We start from the raw sequence: 26,956 nt of genomic DNA, 5'->3' as shown, positions 1-26,956 counted from the left end.
AAAGTCAGGGAAGATGGCCTTTTGAACTATATCTCAAAGAGATATTCTTCTAGAGTAATGAAGTACAGGAGATATATAGGTGGGGGCTTAAAATTCAAAATGTGGAAGATCTGATTGTCAAATATTACAAATCGATCTTATACTACCATGAAGACCATAATGACCTACTTTTAACTCTTCATCTATCATCTCCAGCCCTCATCCAGTAGTGGAAACTAACAGAGCATATATTGACTGCCAGTCATACCAAGGTCTACGATCAAGGGATGGCAAGGTGGGTGTGGGAGCTGGCTGAATAGGAGGGAAATGAAGTTACCAAGACAAGGGACACTGGAAGAGGGAGAGATGTACATGGAGGGCACATGAAAAAGGACTATGGTATTGGGTTGAATTTATATAACTGAATTTTATAGTATCAGATCATCTTGATTGTTCTCTTTTTAAGGCAATCTCAATTTTCAATATTTCTTAAAAATGTGACATTTGTAATTAAATACAAAACTTGAAATAGACTCTGAATATTAATAGTACAGCATAATGTCCATTTTTATAATCTGGATATTATGCTTTTAATAGAACCTTAGATTTTAGAGTCAGAAAATATTTTAAAGAAAATGAAAAGAACGTCTAATTCAAGCTTCCAATTCTCATTCTACAGGCTAATGTACAGAGAGCCAGAGTCACACAGCTTGAACAAAACCTGGTAGCTATGTATAATAGAGTGGTGATGAGAATCTGAATCCCCAAATCACATAACAGGCCCCATGATTAATTCTAAGATCATGTTATTTTTTTTCCCCAAATTGTAGGATCAAGCTTATGTAGGATCAAGCTTAAAATCCATTTTTTCTTTCATTTTAAGTTGCACTGTCCATTTAACAAGTAAATACTATCAGTTATTGGCTCTCTTATTACTTAAATAAAAATATACTTTAAGAGTATACTTTTTTACTCTTAAATATATCAAATGCTGAATCCCCTGTCTTTACAAAGCTTAACAAATGCAATTGTACTACAATATAACACCTGGGATAAATATATTTATTTGTATTTATATATTTATCAGAAATTAAAGATTATACAGCATTGTATTTGGTACTATCATGAAATTCTTGTGGCAGCAAAGGTGTCTTTATCACTATCTGAAACTTTAGAAAAACACATACATCTAAAATATATCCTTACCTATCTACATATGTAACATTTGAAACCCACACTGTCTAGATCATACATATCAAATATTTAATCCTCATGAAACTTTTTTTTATTAACATTTTTTTTTCATACTAGAAAACATCATTATTGAGAAGTGTCTATGGTTAGTAACTTTGAGACAGAACTAGTTCTTCTAATTCCAAATAAATTTTCACCTGCCTTTTAAAAAATTACATTATTATAACATCTATAAAATATATATAAATGAGATAAAAATATAATGAAAACCCATGTAACCTCTGCCCATCTTGATCAAGTGTCAAAATATGGCTATATTGCTTTAGTTTTTCTTTTTTGTTCACATAACTTATATTCGAAGAACCTTGCATATACTTTTCCAATCAAGTTCTCTCTCATTTCTCCCCAAAGGTAACCTTACACTCTCTTAGATTTGGTATTTATCATCCACGAGCATATTTTTATACATTTACACTTAGTAATTTAAAAACATAAATCACATAAGTGTATGTTTCTCAAATCTGTATGCATGGTATCATACTTTACATAACACTCTTCAGACTTTATATTATTATGATTTATCTCTGTTGATATATTCAGCACAAGTTCTACTTTAATTAAGATTTTTCTTTTGGCTATGACATCAAAAGCAAAGCAACAAAAGCAAAAATCAACAAGTGGGCTTACATCAAATTAGAGAGTTTATGCAAAGCAAAAGAAACAGTCAACAAAATGAAAAGGCAACCTAAAGAATGAAAGAAAATACTTGCAAACCATATATCTGATAAGGAGTTAATATTCAAAATTTATAAAGAACTCATACAAATCAATAGCAAAAAACCCCAAGTGATCCAATTAAAAAATGGGCAAAGGACTTGAATAGACATTTTTACAAAGAAGACATAGAGACGGCCAAGCACGTGAAAAGGTGTTCAACATCACTAATCATCAGGGAAATGCCAGTCAAATTCACAATCAGCTATCACCCCACATCTATTAGAGTAGCTATTTATTTATTTATTTAAATTTTATGTATATATTTATTAGTGATACTTTTTATTATTATGAATACTAGACAGTTGAAGAGATTGGTTTTTCATTACATTCCATTAATTTGTTAGTCTTTTATTTTTAGAAGGCAAAGAGAGAGAGAGTGGGAGAGGGGCTGAGGGAGAGAGAGAATCTCAAGCAGGGGAGCCCAACGCCTAGCGGGGAACACGGGGTCTCACAACCCTGAGATCATGACCTGAACGAAATCAAGAGTCAGATGCTTAACTGACTGAGCCACCCAGTTGCCCCCCTTATTCTTTAGACAGTATATTCTCATCTTTGAATTTAAGAAAAATTTATTTAAAATAATTTTTTGCTTAGAGTCTTTTTACTTTTATTACCAAAGGGAAAAAATTGATGACCATTATATCCAATTAACTTGCTCACTGATGATCATAACAGCAGAAACTGTATATACTGTCTACCAAAGCTGAAGAAGGTGACCATTTAGAAATAGAGATTAGAACTAACTCTAGTGGTTCATATTCACACAGTCTGCTTCCTCTTTTTGTGTCTACCCTTAGACAGTAAAAGTAGCCTGGCCATCTAAGAAAACCTTTAATACGTATTCACAGTAATTTGTTTGAGATGGAACATAGATTTTTATTTTCTAAAAATGCTATTATACTCTAAGAGTTATTAAAGTGATCTGAAAGTACTTAAATTACAGAAAAAGGACCTCTCTTTTAAAATCTATTCACTGAATCATAGGATTAGTATGCACAAAATAAAAAATCAGTACATAAACACATGGTGATGGAAAGTGAGTCGTCAGTTTTGGTAGCATGTATGTTTAGACATTCAAGATATATAACACCCTTTGCTATAAATTCTTCTTCAAAAAAAATAAAATATCATCATTTAGACTATAAATGTAAAAATGCTTATGGGGACAGAGGCAGATATGCCACAATAATGTTTTTTACTTCTACTGTTCAAACCATATTAATGAGAACATCATTTTGGAAAACTATTTCTATTTGTCTTATGTTTAATTTTATATATAATATACTTATCACATTTTCTTTATCCATTCATCCATCAATGGACACCTAGGTTGTTGTTATGTCTTGGTTATTGTGAATAGCACTGCATTAAACATTGGAATGGAGATTTCTCTTTAATATAATGATTTAGTTTCCTTTAGATAGATACCTAGAAGTGGAATTGCTGGATCATATGGTGGTTCTCTTTTTAATTTTCAGAAGAACCTCCGTACTATTTTCCACAGTGGTTGCAGCAATTTATATTCCTACTGACAGTCCACAGTCCTACTGCAGCAATTTATATTCCTACTGAACCCACAAGGGTTCCCTTTTCTCCACATCCTCACCAGCACTTGTTATCTCTAGTCTTTTTTAGCAAATCTAATGTATAGGATGGTGACTAGAGTTAATAATATGGTATATTCGAAAGTTACTAAGAGAGTACATCATAAATGCTCCACAAAAAGGAAAAAAAGGTAATTATGTAAAGTGATAGATATGTTCATTAACCTTATTGTGAAAATGATTTTGTAATATATGCATGTATCAAATCATCACACTGCACACCTTAAGCTTACACAATGTTATATGTCAATCATATCTCAATAAAGCTGGAAAAAAATAATGTAGGTATTTCCAGGTGGTTGAATAAAGCACAAATTCATTCATCTTACCTGTTGCCTAGTTGCCATCGAGCTAATTTATATATTTACACTTCTATTAATGGACATTCAGATGCTGGGAATTTTTCACTATTATAAACAAGGCTACAAACGAATACTCCTTTACATGATTCCTAGTATACTTCTGCAGCTTTTGCCTCTGTTATATTTATGCATCCATATTTGAACTTTTTGGGTCATAGAGCATAGGCAAATTCAATTTCTGTAGAAATGGCCAAACTGCTCTCTCATTTGGCTTTACCAACTAACCCTCAATTCTTTTATTGTTTTTTTAAAACACCATAATTTAGATCATGGTATGATTTATACCATAACTCAAAGGTATGATTCCATTTTAACACTATACAACACTACATGAATCAACTTTTGAATATGTCTTACAAATTGATGCTTATTTCTTACCTAGCAGAGGACAAAGATAGGGATGATATATTTAGACAAGTCTTAGAATTTATAAAATATCAGGGTTGTAAGAGAATAGAAAGGAAACAATAAATCTAGAAATTTTTTTTCTGGGTACACTTGCAGAAACAGTAAAAACAAACTTCCTAGCTACAATTATATTATTTTTATTGTGCCTTGTCTTTCAGTAGTTTTGTACCTTTTTTACATAATGGCAGACAATTCAAAAATAGGATAGGAAATGCAGAAATACACCTTACATATGACTCCACATGAAGTTTCTATATATTAAAGCACTCATTAATTGTCGACCCACAATTAATCATTACAACATATTTATATTTACTCTGTACTTAATATTCAAATCTGTAACAAAAAGCAAGGCCAGCAAAAATTTTATTTTCATATATAAAACATAATTGTGATTTTTTCCCCCATGTTTCTCTTTTTGATGTTATGTTTTTCAAAATGAGTACTTGAAGAATAAAGATGTAGACTACATAGGCACTTTTTTCTGCTTAGAGGGGACAGAAGAAATGAGAAAAGAATAAACCGAAGTAAAGAGTTTTCATAAGTGCTCTGAATAAAGCAAAATGCTGCAAAATGCTATCACATTAATTCAATATTCTAGTCAAGTTTTATTCTAAACAATTTTTTCTACCCTACCTTGCTAACTGCTCAAAGACTTATATGTGTATTTTTTCTGTATATTATCTATCCTATTCAGATCCCATCCTTTAAGTATCTTGAAATGATTGTAATAGCAAATTGCTGATTTTTAAAAGCTAAATCAGTGATAGCTTCAGTGGTGTACTGTCATTATGTTAGAGACTTTAGACACTGAGGTATAACTCAGATATTTAGGACATAGAAGTATTATTGCCTTTCTTTCCATTTAATATAATTGTTCATTCAAGAAAGCCCATCATCTGTTATTTTTTTATCTATGCAATGCAATTCATTGTTTTAAATGTTTTTGCCCTTCTGTTTTGCCAAAACTAATTGTTCTTAACTAGCAACACAAATGAAGTCATCAAGTCTCTTACCACCCTTGTATTATCCATTAAATTGTCTACGGTTCTGTATTCCTTGTTTTATTATCAAACCACAAAGGAAAGACTGATCTTGCCTTCTCCTCCATTCATAGCGTAGGTGCCATTTATCCCAAGTCAGTTGTGCAGAATTATTGCAATGATCTTAAACAATATTATAAAAGAGAAAAATAAATGCTTTAAAAATATCAAAAGATTCAGTGACTTGTTACAGAGGAATGCACTATAATTTTTTTTTAATTCCAAACTAGGAATACGTACACAAGGAGCACAAAAGAGGGTGCAGAGTACCTTGAGATGGTCTTCATAGCAATAGTTTGTGAAGTGGATGAAATGTTTATCTTTCATTTCCTTGGATTAAATAATAATGTTAAACATATCAAAGTTTGAATATTTTCTTAATTTTTTTCATTTTCTCTATATTCGTCTTTACCAGTATTAGATTATCTCAATTACCCACACAAAGAAGTACTCAGAATTGCTTAAAATTTTTCACAATAGAAGTTGAAAGTAAGTGGAGAGCTCATCTCTTTAATTCATACATCTTTAGTTATAAATATTTTTAACTTTTGGCATTGAATGTGAAATGAACAACTCATTTTATAAGTAGAAAACTTCACAGGGCAGGCAAATTGCTAAACATAACAATTTAAAAATTATTTCCTCTTTGGGAAGATTATTTCAACATTTATTTAATATAGGGTAGTTTATCAATTATTTGTAATTTTAGAAGTGTTAAATAGGAATCTAGAATACTAGCCCTACTTCTGTCACTAACAGTGTATTTTAGGAAAATGACTTGGTGTCTCTATTTTAAAATGTATAAATATTGCAAATGTAGACTTTAGTAACATAGATTTGAAGATTCAGAATAGGTTCTTTGGCACAGTCATAATTACAGAGTGTGCACTTGGCGGTGGGAGAAAGAGAGATGCCAAAGGGTTGAAGGAGCAAGAGTATAGGACCCAATGCCAGTGCCCAGTTTCACAGCCTGGACATTCAGGACCCTTCTAATCTTGACCTTCAGACAGGTCAAGATTAGAAGGCATGTCCGTTTGATAGGATCAGACAAATGTCTGTACAAATGTCCTCTTTTTAGGCTTCAAATAATATATTTATAAAATGAAACGTGTTTTTAATGAATTAAATCTGTTTTGCACTGCTATAAGAAAAACATGGATATATATATATAAAACACTTTTTGTGGAAGTGAAAAGCAGATAATGATAATAAAATTTCCTTTCCTATAATAATAAATATGGTGATGGGAACACATCCTCATGAATACCTAATGAATTCAGACAGCCATATGACATAGCCTCCTCTCTTTTTCCCTCATCTTAAATTTATTCTCTATTTTTTGTAGTCTTTACACAAATTTATGCACCTAACTGCTGCTGTGATGGTACCATTTCATTGTGGTCAATGGGGGACCCTACATGATCAAAGTCTTCACTACTGTTGGCCTTTCTTCTCCTCAAAGGAATCATACAAATGTGCTCCCACTTCCTTCTTTATAGATTACTTCTAAGGTCAGTTTACTTTTTATGAAATCTTTTTATTGTATAAACATACATCTCTGTAAATATCTCATTTCCCCCCTTTTCCCTAGATCTTGCATACTCACCTAAGAAAAATCCCGTTCACTTTTCTCTTCAACCTTCACTTCTCTTTTCCCCGCTCTACCCAAACAGCTCTAATCTAGTCTAATAGTGCATAAAGCATCCAGTGTCAAGGAAATGGAAGTCTGGTGTTCCATTACAATGAGACAAAACAGAATCGGTGTCATTGGTTTCTGTAACTCTGACTAGACCCAGAATCTTTTACAGGCTTCAAGGAACTGTTTTCCCGTTTGCAGTTACTCGTTCTTCTCATCACTGTGAACATTTCTGAAGCACTATGCATTCCCACAGTGTTACCTAGTGGCAATGTGGTAAGAAGCCAGGTACAGTTCCTGACCAGAAGATTAGGAAAACAAATACATTACATAAGGACTCACTTTTCCACTTGGTTTATTTAATAACATTTATTGTAGCAATACTGTTTAATTACTTTTTCAGGGCAAGTAAAGTTTACTAAGTCATATCACAGGTTAAATAGCTTGTGTAATAACTGGCAACTGTTTACATCGAAAAAAATATTTCTATAGCTCTGCTTTCGTTAAAAAAAAAAATAGTCTGAATTCCAACACACTGCTTACAAATGTGGTTTTAGAGCACAACTCATTTATTTGTAGCCTGCCTGTAATACTATCTTGAACTTTAAATTGCACCTTTTCTTGGAAGGATTCAAAGTATCTCCATGTGTAATATCACTGGGTCTTGTTTGTTTATGCTCTGCCTTCTTTCACAAATGATTGGAAACAGTTTATACGTCTAACAGAATAATAATGCAATATAAACAAGGTAGAGGTAGGACTAGGAAAAAATGTAAATAAAAGCAGGATCCAAGCCTGGAACCGGGCGGGGCCAGGTGAGTCAGCACACGTGTGTAGATAGTACCTGCCAGTTGAGTTGCTGAAGGGGACCGTGAAAGGATACTGGGCATTTGCACTAAAGACAAATGCCCAGTATCCTTTGGAGTCTCTTCTGAATTGCTGCTTGAGAGTGAATCCATATAGGCTTTGGAAATTTTATGAGTAGATGAAAGGGTTGGCATTCTTTCAGGAACACTTAGAAAACTTTTGAAAATGATCCATAAAACATACAAAAGTCACATGTACCTAGAAGTGCGAAACCCACTTCACAGTGGCCCACAGCAAAATTTGAGAGCTTATCTCAATAAACCACTGGGGGTTCTCTCTAACACATGAGTTTTTGGTTTCTTTAGTCCCTCAAATCTTATCATGCAAACCTGACAAAGATGATGAGGGGCCGGAAGACTTCTCAGAGCAGATATTTTCAAGGAGCTAATACAGATAAACAATAATATGAATTATAATGATACTGTGGAATATTTAACTTTGGGTAATATATTATAATGCTGAAACTTCCAGGAAGAATTAATTTCTAAAAGTGTTAGCAAGGAGCTCAAAATGTAGATTGCTACATAGGATTTTTGGAAGCCAAATGCCTAAGCTTAAGAGGTAATCTGCAAAACTACAGTTTCATTTTTAAATAGTGTAATTCTTTCCAACAGAGATGGTGAGAGCAATTGTCTTTTACATCACTTTTAAAAGTAAGGGACGACGTGGTCATACCATATGTAAATAATATGACGTTACTTAATCTTAAAGTAAATTATCTTGCAAATTAGAATAAGACAATTCATTGTTCTCATTTTACAAAGACACAACTGAACAGATAAAGAAAGAATCTGCAGTGAAAGTGAAGCCAAAGATGGAAGGTGTTGTGCTAGGCATGCGGTATACATGACTTAATATTTGCTGACCGGTTGGGTTGTTTCATGGCTACATGTGTAAGAGCTAAATCAAACCGGCCAGTAGGTTTAAATAACTCAACTTTTTTATATGCATAATCACAAATCCCATAGTGCCAGAAATTTAAAATATTGGTGCTTTCCATTTTCATAGCTGTCCTCATAAAGCAGTCACTGAACCCTAAATTGCAGTCAATCAGAAGGCCTTAATGAATTTTGAGTGTTAAATCAAAGAGAGTAAGTTTCTAAAATGAGTCACACATGTATACACTCCTTCCCTTGGCAGCTTTCAGGGTCACTTTAGAATTTGCTTTGCCAAATTAATTATCGACTTAATAGGTGATGAACTTTTATAATATGCATGACGTTCCTTGGCTTTTAAAATATATTTCACATTGTAACAAATAAGAGCATTTAACCCAGTCATATTTTTGTAATATGACCCCAAGCTTCCTATGAAAAACTGTTTTGACAAACTAAAAAAATAATTCTTTTTTAGTTTTGCCCAAATATATTGGGCTCATTATCCATATAAAATATAATAAATTCTTAAATACATCTTAAAATGCCAGTCTTAATTCCTTCCTTTTTTCCTTTTTCTTCATTAAACCTACAAAAGTGAAAATCAATTACGTACCCTGATGAAAAAACCCTCTATTTAAATTTCAGAATGCTACATAAACAATGACCCCCCCCCTTCAAAAAACCAAAACCGGTGGAATTAGGATAATTGTTCAATTTTCCAACTGTATTGAAGTAAATTCTATTTAAGATGTATTTCTGAGCAATTGATAAAAGTTGTTTTCAAATAAAACATTCATTTGGAGATAGAGAAAACATTAAAGATCAGTTTGTTTTACATAAGCAGTTTTTTCTTTTTTAAATTTCCATGCAAAATAGTGCAAAAACAAATGTTTCTACTGAAAGTAGATGATAGAATATTGACTAGCACTGTTTTGTAACTAGATATTTGTGTTATTATAATTAAAAGATCTAAATCTTTATTTGGGGAAAAATTCATTGTGAGTGTAATCAATCAACCAATATTTATTGACCATCTGTTATAGTCTTAATACTGAACAAGTGGTTTTTTTGGCTTGGGGATGAAGAGATATTGAAGGACTAGAGAATATGGGGTCTGTTTTTAAGAGAAATAAAAACCTAGGTTTTTATTTGCAACCCTATATAAACTGATACTCAACTCTTCAAAACCGTTTTCAAGAAAACACAATCCCTCTCAGAATAAAAGAGAAACCAAAAGAGTTAGAACACCCAAGACTTAGGAGATGTTCTGAATAGCTAATAAATATTATGATCTGACTGAGATGTGATTAAAACCAAGTGTAGGGAGGGTCTACACTCATTGAAGTGGTAGTTGTCACGCTGCCATTTCTGCCACAAAATTGCGTTTCACCCTTGAAAATAACTCTCCATTAGGAAAGGTATAAGTCAGCTACTTAGATATGGTTATGCAACTCTTTCTTTCAATGCTAAAAGCAGAACCGCAGTTCCTGTTTTTCTTTTCCGCGAAAGGAGGTGAAAATTTGACAGCTCAAAATGAAGCAAAAACTCAAGATAAAACAGACACCATTTTGTGCCCACTCAGTCTTCTTTCCAGGGTCATACATGTGTAAGTAGCTGTTTGTTTATAGTCAAGACCTTCTGTGGGTAAATCTGGCAGGATATCAAAGACATTTAGCATAGATATTTCATTTTCAATGCATGTGTCTATTTTTTCCCCTGTTGATGAACCAAATATAACACATGCAGATGATTTTTAGGAATTTATTTTAAATCGTAAGTATTTCTTTTTTTTTCTTTTTCTGAATGTTCACAGTAGCTAGAAACAAGTATTTGCTTACCACTTCCTTCCCATCATAATATTGAATGGTTAGATGAAATGAAACACAAAGTTGTTAATGTGTTTCCCTCTTCTAGTATGTCTATGTGTTTATTAATCAATTAATTAATAATATATCTATCAGTTTATCTACTATCTATTAATCATCTATTTATACAACCCATGGCATAGTGTTTAAGAATTTGGGCTTTGAATTTGGTTAAACCTGACTTTGAAGGTAGCATTTAACTTGTTATGAACTGAATGGCTTTAGTTACATTAATTACCTTTCCTAGTCTAATCATCTTATCAGTTAAACCAGGCAGTAGAAATATTTATTTCCTTAGGGAAGTGAATGATTATGAAGATTAAATGAGATAACTAACTCATGCAAAGGGCTTAGCACATTGCTGGGCATATAGTAAATATTCAATAAAATTTAAGAATTATTCTTATTTTTCAATAACAATAATCATTTTCAGAATAATAGATCATAAACATGAGGTAGAGATCAAAGATCTTAGTTTAATATCTTTAGTAATATTTCACTTATTTATGAGAAAAACCCGTGATTTTAATTAACTCTAGGCAAAACCAAGAGGTAGTAAATTTTTCCTTGGTCTTTCAGTTTCCCATTTCTGATATTTTCATAACAATGATACTGTTTTTTCTCTTTTCCTAATCAGAATAAAATGTTTTCCTAGTGTTCTTTCCCCCCAGTAGCAAAATATTTATATTTATAGTTTATTAAGACTTGAAGTCAATACATTATCTCCCTATAACATAGTTTGGTGGAGTTTTTTGTTTGTGTTGGTTTTGTTTTGAAATGCTGTCTTGACCCAGTTGGAAGTCCTAGCTAGAAGACAGTCAGTTTCCTTCAAGTAATTGATTAAGTTCAGAACTCAACAACTTCCCTTTTGGGGCTCTGACACACCAGGATCACTCTGCCAGGACCGTTAATTGCCCCTGGGGCCAGGGAACAGATAAATAAGGCGCAGGTCCTATGCTCCAGAGGTCAGAAAATTACTAAAATTAGCCAATCTAGAGGGAAGCCGAATAGATTAGAGAGAGAGAGAGAGATAGGCAAACAGACAGACATTCAGACAGTAGTACAATTTCACTCCAAGTGTGATGGAAGTAACATCTTCTACAGAGGACAGGTGTTATTTGTTTAAAGAAAGAAAGAGAGGTAGAGTGGTTTCTGCATGTGCATAGAAATAATAACGTGAATAAAGATGGAGTGGTGTTAAAATGTGCAATGGAGGGTATATATTTGGAGGGTGTAGTGTGAGACAAAGATGGACAGGTAGGGTGAGATCATATGTGGGTTTATAAATTGGGCTGATTTGTTTTTATTTTATCCTCTATGTAAACCAGTTCTCACTTTGCCCCTCAGGGGATACTTTGTAATATCTGGAAACAAATATCTTGGGAATAGGGTGCAGGTATAGCTAGTGAGAAGCCAAGGATGCTGCTAAATATCCTATGATGAACAGGACAGGATCCTCACCACCAAAAAAAAGATTTTCCAGCCAAAATGTCAGTTGTCCAAGATTGAAATCCTGGACTGTACCAGTGGTCTCCAAAATGGGATGCTTGAATCTGACAGGTGATAAAAAATAGCACATTAGGGTACAAAAAGCAAATATTAATATTTTATAGTTATTTTATCTCACTTAAGGAAATTTTTGGAAGTATGTTTTGTAGCATACAAGGTCTATATTTACAGTATAGAACTGGTAAATTATATGTACATTTGTAGTACCTGCTTAACATTTTTTACTAATGGAGTGCCCAGCCCCAAAATTTGTAGACCCCTGCTGTCAAAAATAGGAAACCATCAAAAATTAAAGTGGGTAAGTTATAGAAGATTAAATGTGCTGGTTATGTGGGGAAAGAATGAAGACAAAGAATGAAGTATGAAGAAGAATTGGGCACTTATTGGCAAGAAATGAAAAGTGCATGATTTAAGGCAATGTCACTGGAGATTAAATAAGGAGATCATTCAAGACACATTTTTTTGTAATGGATTCAACAAGAATTATTGGGTGACAGATTGGATTTGGAAATCGAATAAGAGGGAGATGCTGGAGAGAAACTAAGGTTTCAAACTTAGACATGTTCATTGTTCTTTCTGCCTCATATTCTAGTTGATAATATGCAGGTCTCTCATGAGAAAGTGTGAGAAAACCCAGTGGCTATCTTTTATTTGAGAGAAGTATAATAAGTATGTTTGGATCATTATCATTTTGATTTTGTAGTCCCTCTGGAAATTCAGGTAAATAATCAGATGAAGATTTGGAGGCTACTTTATCTGCTTCATAAAGGTAAAGTTGAAAGGATGGTTTTGAGGAGGTCACTACAAAGACCAATATTATTAGTAATAATATAGTTGAAATGATGTGAATTCTCTTGTTTATATAGTTTTCTTTAATTCTCCACACAGTAACCAACAGAAAGAAAGATTTTGGATTAATGCAGTGCTGAGTATTGAAAGGATTGGTAGGGGTAAGAATATAGGTTTAGAAGGGAAGATTGCAGTAGAAAGATTAATAGACATGATTTCAGGCTATAGCTGGTAGTGGAAAGTGAAGAGAGATTAATTGAATAAAGAGAATATGGAAGGTTTGTGGACAAGGCCTTGGTGATGGTGACGAGTAGGTCCAGTTGGATTCATGGAATGGGAAGAATGGAGTAATTAAGGGTTGTGGTCCAAGAGTACAATTTCTGGGTTTACAAAATTTAGTTTTAAAAATTATTTCCATAGGACTATATAGAAGACTCTCAGATATACCAACATACACACACAAAAAATAGCCTATGAAAGAAATTTGGAAAATAAACCTCTCATTACAAAAAAAATGAGTAGAAAAAAATAATGAAAGGGAATGTAATATTTGGTCTTAATAAATGTCATCTTCTCCTAAATTTTCCTCTTTCTACACAGTTTAAGGAGTAATAAGTATGTTTCATCCGGCCTTCCAGATCTCTCAGTGTATCAAAAAAAAAAAATTCTTTAAGGCGAATCCTGCAACTGTATTTTCTCAAATAGAGATAGAATAAAAGAGAAGGATGGGGGAGAGAGAGAAATTCATCATAGACACATTTGCTGAAAAAGTCTGGCAGATGAACAAAACATGATTTTTTGAGAGGTTCTGTAATGGATAGTTCTTTTTCTCACTTATGTACTTATGTGAAACTAGGAAAGATAGTAAAGTGCAAAAAAAAAATCTACCAACTGAAAAAAAATTACAAAATCTTAGCAGCTTTGACTGTAGTGACTTATAGTTAAGTTATCCAAATGCACTTAAGGCTGCCTTTTTATTTCCTTTCATTTTGACACCATAATATAATGTTTCATTTCTCAAAATCAGGATGCGAATCAGGTAGATACAGTTAAATTGATAAGTTCTACATATGTGATTTTCTCTTCAGCAGTAAAAATAATGTCATATCTTAAGGTCAAAGATTATTAACTACAAAACATTAAAACTGCTGAGTTTAAAATATTTGTTCTATCTCCTAGAGGAAGAGTCCAAAAAGCACATTTGAAAATTTCACATTTTTTCCCACATAGTCACTGGGCTACAGTTTTATTTTTGAGGCATAATTAAACAAATATGCCCACTTTAAGGAGATTTTATAAACCATTCAATTCAGTTTAGATTAACAAGACATTGAAATCCATAATAAAATATGTTGTTGAACTCTTGTTGTCCTTAGTAATTTCTTCATAGCTTTTTGCATGTTTGATGTATTTCCCTCACATTATTTTGGAAGGGGAAGTATAAAAAAATGGTTTTGGATGCTTACAAATACACTGAAATCCTTCTAGTTACCCAAGATGGCATATCCAAAACATGGTTTCCTAATAATCTCTACTTGTAATCATTTAGAAATTGTGGAAACTCTAATGAGGCACATAACTAGCTACCATTAGAATACAAAGTTTGCTGGATCCTGTCATCCACAGAGTTTATTCTTTTAGTCCCACCCCCCCCCCCCAAATCGCTACCCACAATTTACTTTCAGGGCTATGTTCCCTAAACTATTTTTATGATTGTCAAGGACAAGTTGTTCTGATATTCAAACTGTGCTGTTTTCACATTGCTCTGTTAAGAAGAGGTTTCCTAGGGACTAAGGAATCTGTTTGTTTTATTAGATTCCTTGTGTTTGTGGTGTTTCTTTTAACGAGATGATCAATTTATGGCTAGGATTATGACAAGAGTCCAGAGCCTTTTTGTTGGGATAAAGGTTGCCTCTCCATAACTGACAAAATCCTTTAGTGTCTCTGACATGCTCTCTGGCTATAAACAAAATACAGAATAAGACTTTGAGTGGGTGAAAATGAAGAGCTCTCTAGAGCATTCATCTCACTTCTGGCCCTGTCTTGTGAGGGTGAATCTTACATGGCAGCCTCAGAGCAGCAACCTGGATGCCTATGCTGGATTATTAATTCCAATTTTCAAACCAAAAAAGAAACCAAGAAATGAGACCTATACCAAACTAATTATAATCCAATTAGATTCTTATATTACAGCCCAAAGGGCAAAGCAAAGGATTTCCCTTAACAGATTAGAAATAGTGAAATGCCGTGTATGTATAGGAAAAAGGAAGGAAATCAGAAGAGGAAAGGTTCTCAAAGATTTCTAGGTAAAAAGGTTGAGAGTGGGAGAGACTTTGCACTTTTTTACATGGGTGAATACAGGATCAGCTTGTTAGACTCCAGTACGTGAGTGTGGAAGCACATGGTGGTAAGTGTTGTAATCAGGTGCCCTGAAACAGCCACTCTCCAGGGTCCTCATGGGGGGGAAAGGGGGAGTTTGACCAATAGTTGGGAAATACTGCTTCAAAATTTGTCTTTTCCCCTCCCCCTTATATGTAAATCAAAAGCACTATGAAATACGTATGGAATGATGAAAAAGCATTGTGTAGTTAGCAAAACAAATGTGTGGCCTTTAAGAGTTAGAGCAGATTTAAGAACAGTAGAGTTGAATGAACCAGTGATCTTGGCTGGCTCCTCAAAGAGGAAACTGAATTCATGACCGAATCTCTGAAAATGCTAAATTCAATATCTGGTTTGGCAAAAGACTCGGCCTTTTTAATTGCAGGAAAGCATCTAAATCTTAATCTGTAAATGAAGAAAAAAAGAAGGAAGGACTCCATGGAGAAATAGGCAAGGACAACATGACACATAAATGCTAAATAACAGCAACAAGGGCAGTATTAGTGCCAAGTAAAACTTTTTTTTTTTTTTTTTGTCAGTTAGCTTAATGTCAAGATTGAATCATTTCAAACACTCATAAAACACGACTTTACTAATCGCTATCAAGTGTGGCCCAGTCCAGGGGAATCCATATGTCTCTCCAGTTCCCAGATCAGCATTACACAGACTTCTGAAAGTGTTTTCTACTAATGTCCATGAGCTGATAAACAGTCCTCAACAAATAACATTCACAGAGTTTTTGTGCCTTTGTTTTCTTCACTCTTCCTTCGTACTCCTATACTCTCCATAGTAGCAGGGAGTATAGCCTGCTGCTTACAACGGTGTTAAGGAGCAGAGAGTAGCTCTCTAATTTAAAGTCATGAACCAGGGGCGCCTGGGTGGCTCAGCTGGTTAAGCCTCTGCCTTTGGCTCAGGTCATGATCCTGGGATCCAGGCCCACGTTTGGCTCCCTGCTCAGCGGGAGAGTCTGCTTCTCCCTTTCCCTCTGCCCTTCTCTCCTGCTTGTGCTTTCCCTCTCTCTTGCTCTCTCTCTCTCAAATACATAAAAAAATCTTTATAAAAATAAATAAAGTCTGAAACCTAGTATGCATACAGCAACATTTTAGCTGCCTTTTTTTTTTTCTTTTTAAAAAGGTTTTCTTAACTTCTGGACTAAGGAATTTGGGCACCTGAGTTCTTTTGCTTTCGGACTCATCTAAGAGATGTTTTATACCTATTGCTTAAACACCTTAAACAATTTTTTTTCTAACCTTACCTGGATGCTAAGAGGAAATTTATTATCGTTTCTAATGTGTCAGAGAAAATGTTATATATTAACCAGTGTCTTGACCATGCAGGAGAGGCCCTTTTTATCTCCTAGGGAATAAAAACAAGGAATGTGCTACATGGAAAAGGTAAATCGCTCATCATTTTGTTTCTGACAAGTGTTTGGGAGAGGTTTAGATCCTTTGGGGGGAAAAAAGGGGAGGAAATAGTCTGTAATTTAGATCTGGCATCCCTACACACAAATTCTATGATTTAGTCAAGTTCAGTTTCCTTTTCCACAAAGCTATGGATAGTAATATATATTTCTGTTAGTAAGCTGGTATATGTGAAAGTACTTGGTAATAGCTTGAGCCATAAAAAAGTTGTAAGTTTTGAAGAGCAAAATGGTCAAATATCAGCAAATTTAAATGGTTGCTAACACATAGCAGAGACTCGTTTGATTAGATGAAAATCCATAATATTTCCTCCTTTCTTCTTTTGCCTTTTGTTTTCTTCTCAAAATTCTGCATATGAAATATTTGTATATTTGCATATAAAAATATTCTGTTAAAACTCCTTATCTTTCCACTAAGTGTAATACTATGATATAGTTCTTTTATATTTCCATTTCCACTCACTGAAATGTATCCACTGATATTCGTGCTGGCTAATATTTTCTAATAATCTGCAGAGTTTTTTTTCTCCTTTTGTTATGTTTGGAAAATATGAGCATTAGATAGCATGACTGTGTGTTCAGACTGCCAAATGCCAATAGGAGCAGACTGCACAGCAAGAGAAGTGCTTTTGTTTGACAATGTGTTATACACTATTGATAATGATTTTGAAATTGAAGTTGGTACTCTTGCCTTTTGCTAGTGATATGAAGTTTTTAGATTGTCTTTATTTCAATTAAAGAGCAATGGTTAGTGCTGTTGTTTATGTTCATCCCGCCTGTCAGTGTATGTGTGTAATTATAACATGTAAGGTTTTAGTCTCCCAAATGCTTTTGAATTTTGTCCAGGACAACATATTTCTGAAGGTATTTGCATTTATTCACCAGAGACTATTCATGATGTTGCTTGTTTTCTTGATTAAATAGTGTTTACTCAGAGCCTCCTATCTCTCCTCTTCCCGATTCCTAAGCCAGGAGCATTCATCATCATAGCCTGTGATAGATGCAGGATGGACCCCAGGACTTTGAGATTTTCTTCCTGGCAGCCTTCGACTAACATTAAGTAACTTAAATTTTTATTGCTCATATTATGCTTTAAAGAGAAATGTGGAAAGAAAAGAGTTGGGATTCTCACATTCCACAATATGCAAATTGCTTAGTCTACAAATGTCAGATTCTAAGAGTAAGTGACTTTCATTTTCACCACAACAGCTTCTCCAGCTAATAAGTGACGATAATTGTATTTGTCTCATGCTTGAAACCAATGCTAAAGGTCGTGCAAAAGGCTATAGAGAAACAGGTAAAGGAAAATTATTGATTCGATTGTGTGTTTGTATTTGTGTGCATTTGTCAGCCTTCAGGACAAAAGTGGGACATCCAGCCTTGATCCAGAGCAAATTGCCAGATTTCAGTGAGCCCCAAAGGTGATATAAAGGAAGAATTTCTACCTTAGGTGGTTCTCAGTGAATTACCCCAGAGATAGTTGCTAGAATGCTGAAAGTAATTCCAGGTTGTCATTTCAAGTTCCTAAGAATGGATTCATATGGTCTACGCTGTTCTAGTGAAATGGCATATACATATTAGAAGCTGTCTAATATCTCTTCATAGGGATCTGACTGGAGGATCCTGAATAAGTGGTTAATATTTGAGGATTGCCAAGAATCTAGCAAGGACATTAGGGCTTCACTATTCAAGTTTTGTTTTCCTCTTACTAGAAAAGACAACTTAAACTATATGTACTTCAAGGAGCTTTTAGCTGAGGAAAAAATACATACCCAAAAAAGGAGAACTTTTTACAGGAGAGCTTACTAACTAGACTCACCTTCCCAGTTACCACACTTAGCACTTTGTAACTGGGGAGGAGCATGATATGGTTCTCACTGATGAGAAGTGGGCAGAAATGCCTGAGGAGGTGGCCATTTTTGTTTCATTCTACCATACAATAAGAACAAAGTACAGGAAGACAAATCTTTTTGCTCTTGCCCTGTCCCAGCTTCCTTTCCCTGGGGTTGGCAGTATAGAGCCTGGAAGTGGAACAGCCAGTATGTAACCCTAAGAACAAAAGTCACATCCTGAGAATGATGAAGTAGAAAGCTAGAAGGAGCCTGGGTTTTTGATGACATCATTTGGCCACTGTGCCATCCCTGGACTGCACTTCTTGGGAATTCTTGCTGTTGAACATAAATAAGCTCCTTAGTTAAGCTACTGTTGATCAGATTTTCAATTTCTGGTAGCTGAAATATTTCTACTGAAACAGCCCCAACCATTTCCTGCTCAAACCTAGTGGTTTTTAGACTTTAACTCGAGTGACCTCAAGGTCTTGCTAAAACATGGTTTATTGGGTCCATAGTAGGTCTGTGATGGCACCTGAGAATTGCTCTTCTAACAAGTTCCCAGATGATGCTGATGCCGATGGTCCAGAACTATTGCTCAGAAGAATGATTTTTCTAAAATATAAATTTTAATGAAAATCATTTTCTTAAAACACATTAGTCCTGCCCCCAGACCCTTCAAAGCAAAAGCCAAGCTCCTCGCAAGGACATCTAGATCTGTTTTTTCATCTTTGTCTTTCGTATCTCTTGCATGTTGACCCTAAGTTCCTGACACACTCAACTGTCTGTCGTTGGCTGATAACAGCCTATTATTGTCTGTAGCCACTTTCTAATAAATTTTTCCTTCTGCCTAGAATATTCTCCTTTATTATTTTCTTGACCATTCTCACTGTTCCTTCAAGACTCAGTCTTCACTTGGCTAAGTCCCTGAGTTAAATACCCTATACTATGAAATAATTATTTATTTACGTTTCAGTCTTGTTCAATGTGATTTTCTTGGAGTGCAGTCTATGGCATTCAGGCATTCCCCTCCATAGCCCTGGTGCCCAGCAAAGGTGCTGAAACATAGGAAAGAGTACAAAGGCTTGCTGAGTGAAAAACTATTTGCCAAAGCATCAACAATGCTGTGTGTTTATGATATAGTTCTTTTTATATCCTTGGGCTGTAATAGAACCTCCCTCTTTCTGTATAGATCTGTTTATTGTTTATAAAATACATAATTTAATACTTCATTATAATCACTTTCATCACTGTGTAAAAGTAAATTTGATGAGTGACCTTTGAACATAGTCCTTTGCAAGGGACAAAGCCCTTATTTTATCTCTCTCCTTTTTTTTTTTTCCCGATGCAACAGAAATTGAAACCAGAAAATTCTCACAGAACAGATGCCCTTGCAATTGAAAAGCACTCCCTCTAATAATGCTTGGCATAATTTTTGTTAGGTTTGTATCTCTGGTATAATTACATGATGATTTTAATGGAAATTATAAAGAAGTATTTTACAAAGGAACAGAATATTTTATGTGTAGTTATATGTAAATTTACTCTTATAAATATGCAAGCTTTCTTTCTCACATGGGTATTTGCTTAAGGATCACTCTGATAAATGCAAACAAGACTCATATTATTTATTAGAAGATTGCTGAGATATATAACAGTAATTGTCATACCACTCTGTAGAATTCACTTCCAGAATCTGCTGTTGTTCCTATTGACTGATAATACACAGTAAAAATTGCCACATTTAAAAATTCTGTTGAGATATTAAAATATCTAAGTTTTTATTTTCTTCAGATGCATAAATTATTTTTATATACATGTTGTTATTTACCAAGCCAATCCGGCTTTCAAATGAGGCAATAGCTCTAGTTTGTACAGTATGATTTCTGAAGTTATCACTCATATCAGTGTTAATTCAATAATAGATAAGAGAAAAATACTAAAAGATAAAGGAAGTTTAATCTTTGGAACCTGGTATTACATGATACAATATATCATAAGATGAGTGTTTCACTACTGGCTATGTTTTCCCAAGATTAAGTCTGAGGTACAAGTAAAATTAGTGCCCATTTCACAACAAGATATACAAGATTATTCTTTCCACTTATAAGCTTAATAGCAGCACTTCTACAAGAAAATTAAAAGACAAAAAAAGCTTGAGTTCAGTTCACTTCAATTAATATAACAAGCACTTGTTAAGAGACTTCTACTTCATTAGGACTGTTTAGAGAGAAGCACACGAATGCATAGATGCATAAAGACATATGGGTAAACACTAAAATTATTTTGCAATGCTTGGTATTTTAAGCCAACCTCAGAAGAGCAGTGGCTTGGTTTCAGCCATGACAAGTGTCCATTGCTTATTTCCTAATTTTCCTGTACATCAAAATGTTTGATTATTGAAGAGATGCTCTTGTTATTTTCTAGGTGAAAATAAGGAAAAGGCATGATGGGTCCCTAAAGTTCATACTTAGATATTGTCATAAAGACTATCTTTAAATCATTTAAATTCTGAGGTATGGTCAGAAAATGTTAGGAGGTTAAGGACATCTCAAGATATATAAATCATGTATTGTTGAATTCTCTAAGATAGACACACTGTCTCGCTTTTTCTTCATTTTATGGCATGATATCATTTTGGAATAATCAGGTTACACATTAACACTGAGGCAGAGGAAATTCCAAATGCTTTCATGGTATGGTTGGCACCACGTCTTTATATCAACTAAATCTCATGCAACCTAGAATCAGCATCCTTTCCAGGGTAGGGCCAATAGAGGCAGTTCCTCCAGACCCACCTCCGGTCTGTGTTTTCTCATGCAAGTAGCTACTAGGGAGAGTGAGAAAAGTATGTAGGCACTTTGTTCTAGAGAAACCCATGGCTTTGAAACATTTATAAATCTTTCCCAATTACCAAGCAAAGGAGAATGTTTTGCTGTCTGTCTCAGGTTACTAAACTTGTATGTGGCCTTTATGTGCCTTATTTCACCGCAGTTATTTTAAACCTGATTTGTATTTTTATAAGAGTGTAGATGAACACCTTGTGCTCAGCCACCGTCCTGCATGCATACCTTCCCCGCTGACTGGGCTCTGACAATTCAATGTGATTTGCACCATCTGGGGGTCACTGACTCAACATGCTTCATCTAGACCCCCTATGCTGGACTACAACAGCCCCTGACTCGACTCTTCACCCGTGGACCTCCCTAATGGCTTTTTGAACTGAATTTTTTATGAAGGGAAGGAAAAGAAAAAACAGGAAAAACTTTCTGTTAAGTCTTAATTGTTTCTACATATTAAAATCACTTATAAGTATTCAGAAGGGTTTTTTTTTTTTTTAAAGTGGTCCTTTGAGGACAAATCTCCTGCAGGAAAGCAGGCTTTGATCTGCTCCACAGCTATAGTTTTAAATACCAACAAAACAATGATCAGTTTTGGGATACACTAACAAGACAATATTATCTTTAGTTTCAGTCCCAGCTTGGACCAAAGAGAAGCAGATAAAATGAGGAACCTTGTTTCAATTAAACCATGCATATGATTAGAGGGCACCCAGGAAAATAAAGACAAGATCTAAATTATCAATAGAAGTGGTCAAAACTTAGACTGTCCAGTTCTGATGGCCTAAATCTTGAGGTCCAGATAGATTCTAAATAGCTCTAGATGCTTCAGATCCCACATACAGGGATTTTAATACTTTAATAATGGTTTTAGATGAAAGTAAATAGTACTTGAAAATACTTGAGGGGCGCCTGGGTGGCTCAGTCATTAAGCGTCTGCCTTCGGCTCAGGTCATGGTCCCCGGGTCCTGGGATCGAGCCCCGCATCAGGCTCCCTGCTCTGCGGGAAGCCTGCTTCTCCCTCTCCCACTCCCCCTACTTGTGTTCCTTCTCTGGCTGTGTGTCTCTCTCTCAAATAAATAAATGAAGTATTAAAAAAAAAAATTTGAATACTCTTCAAAGTGCACAGGAAATATTTTATCTTTATTTCTACCTTTAAATGTTCTCTATTTCTGACAAACCCTCGTGTAGAGACTTAATTATACAAACATTTGTTGACTTTTCATTATGTGCTAATTAGGTAGATAAATTCAGTGTAATCTGTCAAGTGCTATGATTCATATGAGAGAAGGATTCCCTGGATGTGCATATAATCATCCCCTCATGGTATGGTCAGAAGAGGCTCCCTGGAGCCTATATCAGAGGGATAATGAAGGGACTCAAGTGAAGTTAGGACATTGGGTCAGGAGGTATAGTAACTCAGAAGCTTGAGAAAACATGTTTGCAGAATCATAAGTCATTCAGTTGATTGATTCTTAGTTTTGAGGTTGGGGGGATTGTGAAAAGCAGTATTCTGAAGGTGTTCCCTCAAGATTTGTTTACCTTGATTATTAAAGCAAGCACTGATGTAGGGGCTACTTGAAGGGACTTTGTAGATGTAATCAAAGTTAGGTTACTGAAAATTGAGAAATTATCTTGGGTTATTTGTTGGGACAAATCCAATCACTTGAGACATTCAAAGCAAGGAAATTTCTCCAGCTGAAGTCAGAGAGATGCAACCAAGCAAAGAGGAAGAAGGGAATGTAAGATATTGGATGCATGAGAGGTAGTTCACCCACTGGTGCTGGCTTTAAAGAAGAGAGCCAGAGGGGGCATGACCTCTAGAAGCTGAAAATGACCCCCAGCTAAAGGCTGGGAAGTGAGGACCTCAGTTCTACAAATGCAAGGAACCGCATTCAACCAATTTGAATGATCCTGGAAGCCAGTTCTTCTCAGAGCCTCCCAATAAGAGCCCAACTAGCTAAGACCTTATTTTCATCTTTGTGAAACCAGGAGCAGAAAGACCAGCTTAGTCAACCCAGACTTCTAATCTTCAGAAATGTGAGTTAATAAATTGATGTTATTTTAAACCTCTAAGTTGTGGTAATTTGTTATGGCAGCAATAGAAAACTAACACAGGAGTAATCGTGAAAAATGAGACTAGAAGCAGTGATTTTCAACTGTACCTAATATTGTTCCCAGGGAACGTTTGACAGTAAATAGAGACATTTTTGTTTTTCACTACTGGGACAAGGGGTAGAAGGGTGGAGGGAGTTGGGGGGCATGTTTGCTACCAGCATCTAGTAGGTAAAGGCCAGGGCTACTGCTAGAATTCTGTAATGAACAGAACAGCCCCCCACCCCATAGAAAAGTCTTATGTGGCCCAAAATATCAAGTGGCATGATTGAGAAATCCTAGATAAAAATTAGGCAATTACTGGCTGGATCATCAAAGGTCTTAGGAATCTTGATCCTACAGAGTTTGCATTTTATCTCCAGGGCTATGAACAGCCATGGAAACTTGTGCCCTTTTCTCCCTCTGGCTACATGGAGAACATGCTATACTTCTTTTGTTGAAAAAAGGACAGCAAGCAGGCCTGAGATAACTATTAGAAGCATTTCTATTATTTAGTAAACATCGACTGAAAAAAAGTAGCTAATAAATGAAATCGTATCAAACTTCTTTGTTGCTGATCTAACATAATCATTTGTTATGCAAGTGGTCATTTAAAAAGTAATAATAATTGCCAAAAAGATGGCTTATAGTGATGAGTCATTCTTAAAACTGGAAGCCTAATGATATTTTTGAAAAAATATTTTAAGGAAAACACCAAAAGGAAGTGTTCACCTAATTAATTTCCTGTGTCTTTGTGAGGATATCTTATCATATCAGTGATTTTTCTTATACACAAAATCCTCTGCTTGCTTAGTTCACTGTATAATTAGGCTATTGAGCATCTACTTCCTTTAAATCCCTTTGTCTTAGTCTTTTACATTTTTTTTTAATAAATAAGAGCACGATTGCTGGATCTTATGGTTAAGACTATGTTTACATTTGTCAGAAACTGCCAAACTGTTTTCCATAGTTACTATACCATTTTGCGTTCCTACCAGCAATAAAAGTCTAACTTTTTTTTTTTTAATTTATCCACAACCTGCATTCCCTGGGTGAGCCTAAGACTTTCTTGACTCTATGTAAGATTTAAAAAGTCAGGAATAAAAATAAGGTCTCTTTTCTCTCCTTAATCTAACTCTCACAAGCAAATTAGCATGTTTCATATTGATAAGGATAATTGATAAGAATAATTTGAAAGTCCAGGTTGTATTTTCACTAACATAATTAAAATTTCAATTGGAAATAATAAAAAAATATATTAACCATATATTCACTTAGTATGGGCTTGACTTAACATACCACAGACTGATTTCTCCTTTAAAATAATGGTTCCTATTGACTTGTCCTTGTTGATTATTAGATTGTATTATTGTTTGTGTTATTACATCTCATAGTTAATGGTACCATATCATCATTGGTGCATATAGGCCCTCTTATTCTTATCGATTTGTTTAGTTTGTACGTATTTATCTAAATGAGTATTTTTTTCCTAGGGATTTAAAATTCATTTAAATGGTATAGAATTACATGTTTAATTACATTTTATTTTTCACTAAGCATTCTGTTTTTCAGCTGTATCCACATATTCTCCCTGCATTCATTCCCTGATTTCAGCTGTCCCAGTGATGCACATCCAGGTGATCTCCTCCAACTCTCACTACACAAATGATTCTACCGTGACCTCTTCATAAACAAACATGGACACTTATTTGCCTAAGCATGTAGGGCATATTAGCAATTTCTTTAGAATACATACCATGGAGCAAAAATTCAGAGTTATAGGATATTCATCTTCTATACTTGGCTAAAATATGTCTGCAATCTCCTACCCAGTGTGTATGTACTCCAGTTCACCAGCAACAGTGGTATCATCAGTTTTCTGGGTTTTTTGGTCTTTTAGCTATGAAATAATAACATTGTAATTTAAATTTCTTTATTTGATTATTCATGGTTTTGAACATTTCTTCATGTGTGCATTACATTTTGCAGTTTCCTTTTAGATAAATTGCCTGGTCATGATCTTTGCCTGCTTATCCGTAATAGTTGCTGTCTCTTGTTAATTTGTTGGAATTCCTTATATATTATAATTAACCGTTTGTAAATGTCATACATTACAAAGTATCTTCTGCATTTTGTCTTCTGTATGTTAACTTTGTCTAAAGTTACCATCATTGGGCACCTGGGTGGCTCATTAGGTTAAGTGTCTGCCTTCGGCTCAGGTCATGATCCCAGGGTCCTGGGATCAAGCCCCACATCAAGCCCCACATCGAGCCCCTTATAGAGCCCCACAGCAGGCTTTTTGCTCAGTGGGAAGCCTGCTTCTCCTCTCTCTCTCTGCCTGCCCCCCTGTCTGCCGCTCTGCTTACTTGTGCTCTCTATCAAATAAATAAACAAAATCTTTAAAAAAAATTAAAAAATAAAGTTTCCATCATTGAACAGAAAGATTTAATACTGATTTAATAAAATTCACCTCTTCCTCACCCACCTCATGGTTTGTTCTTTAAATTTTGTTTTTCTAGGTTTTTTTATTTTTTTTATTTTTTTAGTCATTTGCTGACCTTGGGTCTCAAAGATACTTGCCACATTTTACTCTATTAACTTTATAATCTTGCTTTCAAATATGGGTGTTTTTAACTTTTTTGGTTTCAGAATATTTTAAACTGAAAGAAAAATTGTGAAACTAGTTCACAGAGTCCCAATATATCCCACATCCAATATTCTCTATAATTTGTATTATATTGTTATGTGACACCATTAATGAACAAAATTGATACATTATCATTAAGTAAAGTTCATGCTTGATTCAGATTTCTTTAGTTTTTACCAAGTGTCCTTTTTCTCTTCCAGGATGCCATCCAGGATACCAAAATACATTTAGTGATCATGTCTTCTTAGACTACCTTGGTTGATACACTTTTTTCAGATATTCTGTGTTTTTGATGACCTTGACAATTTGGAGGAATACTGGTCAGGTATTTTATAAAATGTCCCTCTAGGGATTTTTCTGATGTTCTTCTCATGCTTAGGCTGGGGTTATAGGTTTTGGGGAAGAAGATTGCTATGATAAAGTGCCATTTTCATCACATCATATCAAGGGTAAATAGTTTCAACATGATTTATCAATGTTGATGTTGACCTTAATCACCTGGCTGATGCAGTGTTGATCATGTTTCTCCACTAAATAGTTTACTGTTTCCCCACCTTTACCCATACTGTACCCTTCAAAGGAGGGCACTGTGCTCAGCCCACTCAAGAAGTGGAGAATTATACTCAGTCTCATTGAGGGTGAAGTATCAACAAAAATTATTTGGAATTCATCTGTATAGGAGATTTGTCCATTCCTCTTATCATTTATTTATTCAATCATTTATGGTTAGTAGTATGGACTCATGGATATTTATTTATACATTGGGTTATAATCCAATACTACTTTATTTATTTTGATTCTCAAATTCTGCCAGCTTTGGTCTTTGGGAACTTTTT

This window comes from Mirounga leonina, unplaced genomic scaffold (assembly GCF_011800145.1).
Source record: "Mirounga leonina isolate KUSES-001 unplaced genomic scaffold, KU_Mleo_1.0 Mir_91, whole genome shotgun sequence".
Taxonomy (NCBI): domain Eukaryota; kingdom Metazoa; phylum Chordata; class Mammalia; order Carnivora; family Phocidae; genus Mirounga; species Mirounga leonina.
This window is presented reverse-complemented; position numbering follows the sequence as displayed.